Consider the following 5,606-nt stretch of genomic DNA (forward strand, 5'->3'; position numbering starts at 1 on the left):
TCCTAGAAAATGTTTAGGCATTTCTTAAATAGGTAAATTTATGTCACCTTGGAAGGTTCTAGACATTCAAACTTAATACCTAGGGTCGATAAGCCCTAAAAATACATATAGAGTTAGCCAAATACACCTTTGACATTTATTTTAGAAATTTTGGGGAGCCCAAGTTTGGAAGACCATAACTCTCAAACCATTTCTCTAATCAGCTATTGTAGCCACTTTTAAGAAATACCATCTTCTAATCTACAAGCTCACAATTGTGCAAGCACCCTTTGATTGAGTTTTTGGACCTCATTTGGGGCTTTTAAGGCCTTCAAAATTGAGTTTAAAGTTGTTTAGTTTTCCACTAAAAATCTACAATAACATCTCTAATACTTAAGCTAGAGCAATGAGATTTTTAGGTAGGCTTATAATTCTAAAATGAACCTTCATGTAGAAAACCAAAACATTCCAAGTTTGTCTGATAAACTTACTAAAAATATCAAGTTTCCAAAAATAGTGACCCCTATCTACTAGTCCTTATTAAAATAGAAAAGGTTGAAGATAAAAAAATATTTTTGGGTGATGTAAGATTTCTCTTACACCTCGAATATTCATGCATCACATATTAGTTGATTAATGAAGAAGATTTGAAAAGAGAGATAACTAGATGAAATAGTGACATTAAATAAAGTGGAGCAAGTATGTTAGAATTACATTTGGAACTTGATTAGTTATTCTTTAAAAAAATAATGTGTTGTTTAATCATTATATGAAGTGAAGAAGATAATATAGTTGATATATAGAAGAGAAGAAAAGAAGATGAGTAAAACACTAACCTTGATTGCGTGAGAGTTTTACTAGGCCAATTAAGCAAATGATTGAGAAACTTAAGAGATAGTCAAGAAAAAAGTATCAGTGAAGTGATAGTTATGGCCAAGCATAGTGAAGATCGAGTGAGCTAGTGAAATTTGAGTGGGATAGAACTATAGAGAACAAGCTACATAGTGTTGATTGACCAAAAGAACAAAGTGATGACTGAGTGTCATCAAAACAATAGTTTGTGAAAGAATCAAGTTTTGAGGCTAGCATAGTTAAATTTTTGGATTGGTGAAAAGACATGAATGATAAGGATTGATGAGCTTAGGTATTTAATGCATGAATTGATTTTGTTATGTGATCAAATGAAAGGATTGAAAGAGAATTTTCTAGAACCTTAAAAAAAGGACAAAACAATGGATAGATTCAATGAATATGATCAAATCCTAAAATATATGGTGATGTTTAAGAATAAAATATCAAATATACCTACTTAAGGAGTCACAAGGGATGATTTGTAAAGAATAGAGTAGTAGAGGAAATGTGAGAAGATTGATGAAGTGTGATTTCTTGAAAGGTTTCCCAACAAAATAGAGATGGATATTGTAATGAATTCTAGTTAATGAACCAATGAATGAGACAAATAGAGATATGAATTTTCAAAGAGATTTTTATCTTAAGAGATCAAACCTAGTTGTTAATTTCTAACCATTGTTGTGGTAAAATCCTTTAATCAAGTTTGACATAATAGTTATTTAGTAAATAATTTAATCAAGGTGACATTCTAATAGAATGATTTAGAGATTTCTAACAAGGCCAGTAATAATAGGGTGATTAAATTGTTTAACATGGTATCATATAATAGTGTGTCTTTTAACATGTAACAAGGATGGATCTTAATTGAGATCACCTCAAAAGAATTAAAAATGGTATCATGTTACCTTGGTGTTTTCTTCTAAATTGGGCTTTTATGTTAGATCCTAGTGTCATAAATGTTTGAATGTTATATGTGTGTTGCATCCAACACTATTTATTGTTATTTTATTTTTATTATTCAACATATATAGAACAAAAAACTAAGTAATGAATGATTAAGTTGAGTTGCTAATGAGTAGCTTTATTGGTTGAGTGGTATTATGAGTTTGAATAAGTTGTTTGAAATTAGTAAAATTTGAATTGTTACATCTACACCTGAGGATAATTGATTACACCCCCCCAAGTTATTATATCATTCTAAAATATATATCTTGGTTTCCTTTGAGATTACCTTTATTATATGCATTAGTTTACCACTTGAGATAGAGAGCTTTCAAAATCCCATGCCTGGACTTTTCTTTTTTGATTTAATGGTTTCTTATCTAAGTGGGACATAACACTGTCTCTTTAGCACACTTAGAGTGGATAATTTAGGCTACATGTCTTCATTATATTACTATTCTCATTTTGATAGAACTAGGACTAGATATTCTTGTTGCAGTTACACCATTTTTGTCAATCATCCTTAAAGAGATGTTCTTATCTATAGATATCATTTGAGATCATTAAAGGATATTATTTTATATTTTTTGTTACATTATTATTACATACCCTATGGATTTTGTATTGGATGTTATGTCATTAAGTACATACATTATGGTATTAATTGTGTTTATGTATTCATTTATGAGCTAATGCATTTGATATCATCTAAGGTTGTGGACATTGTAAAAGATTAATCTAAATAATTAAATAAACATGTATGTAATCCTATATTAAGGAACCATTGAGAAATTGTTGATATGAGATTTTTTTTAAGTGAAGAATTTATAATGGAACAATCATTGTTTTGTCACTGATGTCAAAGTTGCTACTTGCTAGGAAGACAATTACTTATATTATTTGAGTACTATCATTTGTTTGATTGATGAAGATGATTTGATCAAATGAGATAATGAGAGAACCTAGAGGAAAGGTTGAGTTATGGTATGAAATAGGAGTACAAAGATTAGTTAAAATAGTGATGATATAGTATATTGTTTATCTACTTAAGTTTGCAAAGGTTGGTTACAATGATTAAATCTAGAAGAAAAAGTAAGAGTTAGTTGGAGCCAAGAAAAGTGAAGATTCAATATACATCAAGTAAACATAGTGTTAACCAAGCAAATTTTAATTAGTGTCGAGCATTAGTAAAATTTAGTGGATCCTAAGTAAACAAGTAGAAGATTAGTGGAAGAATAGTATGGAAGTCAAGTGACATCATATTGATGTTGAGTGCCAATATTCATGCTAAAATATAGATTAGACAAATCTGAGTTAACTATTTTTTTCTTTAATTATGTAAAGTGTTTAGAATAACTATGATGAGCTAGTGGCACAGAATTCAAGGAAAACCATTTTGTGATCAATTCAAGAAAGATTGAAATGAATTTTTTAGAGGAACCAAATAGAAAAGTGGTTAGATTCATTATATCCTATGTAATCCTACCTAACCCTAAAATGGATGATTGTGGTTAAGTGGAAAAATATCTTAAATATATATTTATAGAGAGAGTTGACCTAAAGAAGAGGTTGTCATATGCAAAAATCTAAGGAAAACAAGAATTTTTAGGGTATTTCTTCATTCAATGGCTAAATAGAAGAGACTGTAATTGGCATGCAAAGAAAGAAGGCTTAAGAGTATGAATGCTTGAAGGGTGAAAAATCTATTAGAGTTGAAGTGTGTGATAGCCAAGCATAATGGAGGACTGAAACTATTTCTTCATTCAATGGCTGAATAGAAGAGACTATAATTGGCATGCAAAGAAAGAAGGCTTAAGAGTATGAATGCTTGAAGGGTGAAAAATCTATTAGAGTTGAAGTGTGTGATAGCCAAGCATAATGGAGGACTGAAACAATAATTTTTAATGTATTAGTGGGTTGTAATTTGTTATCAGATCAAGTGTTACTATTACTTTCTAATCATTGTATCAGTCTAGGTTAAATCCTTTGGATTAAGGTTGTCCTAATAGTCATTTTTAAATCCTTTAACTAGGTGACATTCTGAGTGAATGATCTAAATTCCTCTAACAAGGCTCACTCCTAAAAGGGTGATTAAAATCTTTTAACCAGGTCAAATTAAATAGTGTGTATTACAACCTTTAATAGTGTTGGCCTTTGACAAGACATCACTTCAAAAGAATGAGAATTAGTAGTAGGTTATCTATGGTTTTTTCCAAATTGGGTTTCCAAATAGAATCATTGTGTCAAATGTGTTATTGAATCTATTATGTTTCATATTTACATTTTTGTAAAGTTTTTTTGACTCAGGACAGTAACCTGCTTGTATGATCTAATGGATGCATGCATAATAAGATTTTATGGATATGGGTCTACTAAGAATTGAAAAGTTTTATTTTTATATCTTGACCTTGGATAATTGATTCACACCCCCCCCCCCCCCCCCTCCCCCCCTCTCAATTATTCCTAAGAATTCCAACAATTGGTACCAAAGCCATAGTGCTTAAGATGACTAGTTTCAAGGTACTAGAAGAAAAAGATCAAGATGTCAAAAAGAGAAGTGTCCAAAATTAACAAGGACAACATCCCTGCATGGAAAATTTTGATGAAAATAAACCTCAAAGGTGTTGGAGATCATGCATAGTCTACCATTATCACTCCTATTTTAGCCCTAACTGTTGATGATCTAAAAAAGAAGAAATAATACAATTAGACAATGTTGGAGATTGTCTCTGCCCAAAGTTATTATGAGTTTGGTGACATCAAGGGTTGTGATTCTACAAAGAAGAAGTGGGATGATCTTCATAACATTTATGGAGGAGACGTAAATGTTCTGAGAGCCAAATCTAAAAATATTAGAGGTAAGTTTGATGATATGAGGATGCAAGAAGGCGAGAATGTTACTCAATATTGCTCTAGAATAAAATATGTTATTAATGCTATAAGAGGAGATGCTTGTAACAAATAAGATGATATTATATTAAGAAAAGTATTGAGAACATTTTTTTCCATCTATGCTATTTGAGTATCTACCATACAAGGATTAAGATGTATACCAAGTTCAAATCTGAGTTTGGAAGGTTTGGTTAATGGCTCACTTCCTTTGATCTCTCTAATTTTGATAATTTTAAATTTGACAATGTTGAATCTATATTAAAAGATAAACTATAATTAAATGAACCTAAATAGAAGAATAAAAGGGTCAAATATGTTTCTAGTGATAGTGATATAGATGAGAAGGATGTAGGATAACTTATAACACTGCCAGCAAGGAGATTTCATAGAGGAAAGGGAAAATACAAAAGTAAGTTACCTATCATGTATTTTAATTTAAATGATGTTGGTCATATTACTACTATATGTCTAGAGAAGAAGAATAATAGAAGTGAAGAAAAGATAGAAGTAAAAGAGATGAGCACAACAAAGATTAAAAAGACAAAGGCAAGAAGCCTTGCTACATTGTAGATGAGGAAACCAGAGATGGATTTGATGACCATGATGATGTAGTGGTTTATGTTGCAATGAAGGATGAATCTAATGAGGATGAGGAAACAACACTAGTATCTTATGTGAACAAGAGTGATAGATGGATCATTGATAGTGGGTGTTCACATCACATGACTAGAGATAAAAGTAAGCTCATTACCCTAATGGAATAGTATAAGGTTTGGTGATGATGCACCCTATCTGATAAAAGGAAAAGGATCAATCATACTCATAGAAAATATTTTGTGTGATAATACTTATTATGTTGAAGGACTTAACTATAATTTTTTGAGTGTGTCACAACTGAATAGATTAGGTTGCAAGATTGACTTTGAGAATAAGATAGCTAA

The sequence above is a fragment of the Cupressus sempervirens genome, chromosome 5 (genome assembly GCF_028749045.1).
Source record: "Cupressus sempervirens isolate cs-2001-9-10 chromosome 5, ASM2874904v1, whole genome shotgun sequence".
Classification (NCBI taxonomy): Eukaryota; Viridiplantae; Streptophyta; class Pinopsida; order Cupressales; family Cupressaceae; genus Cupressus; species Cupressus sempervirens.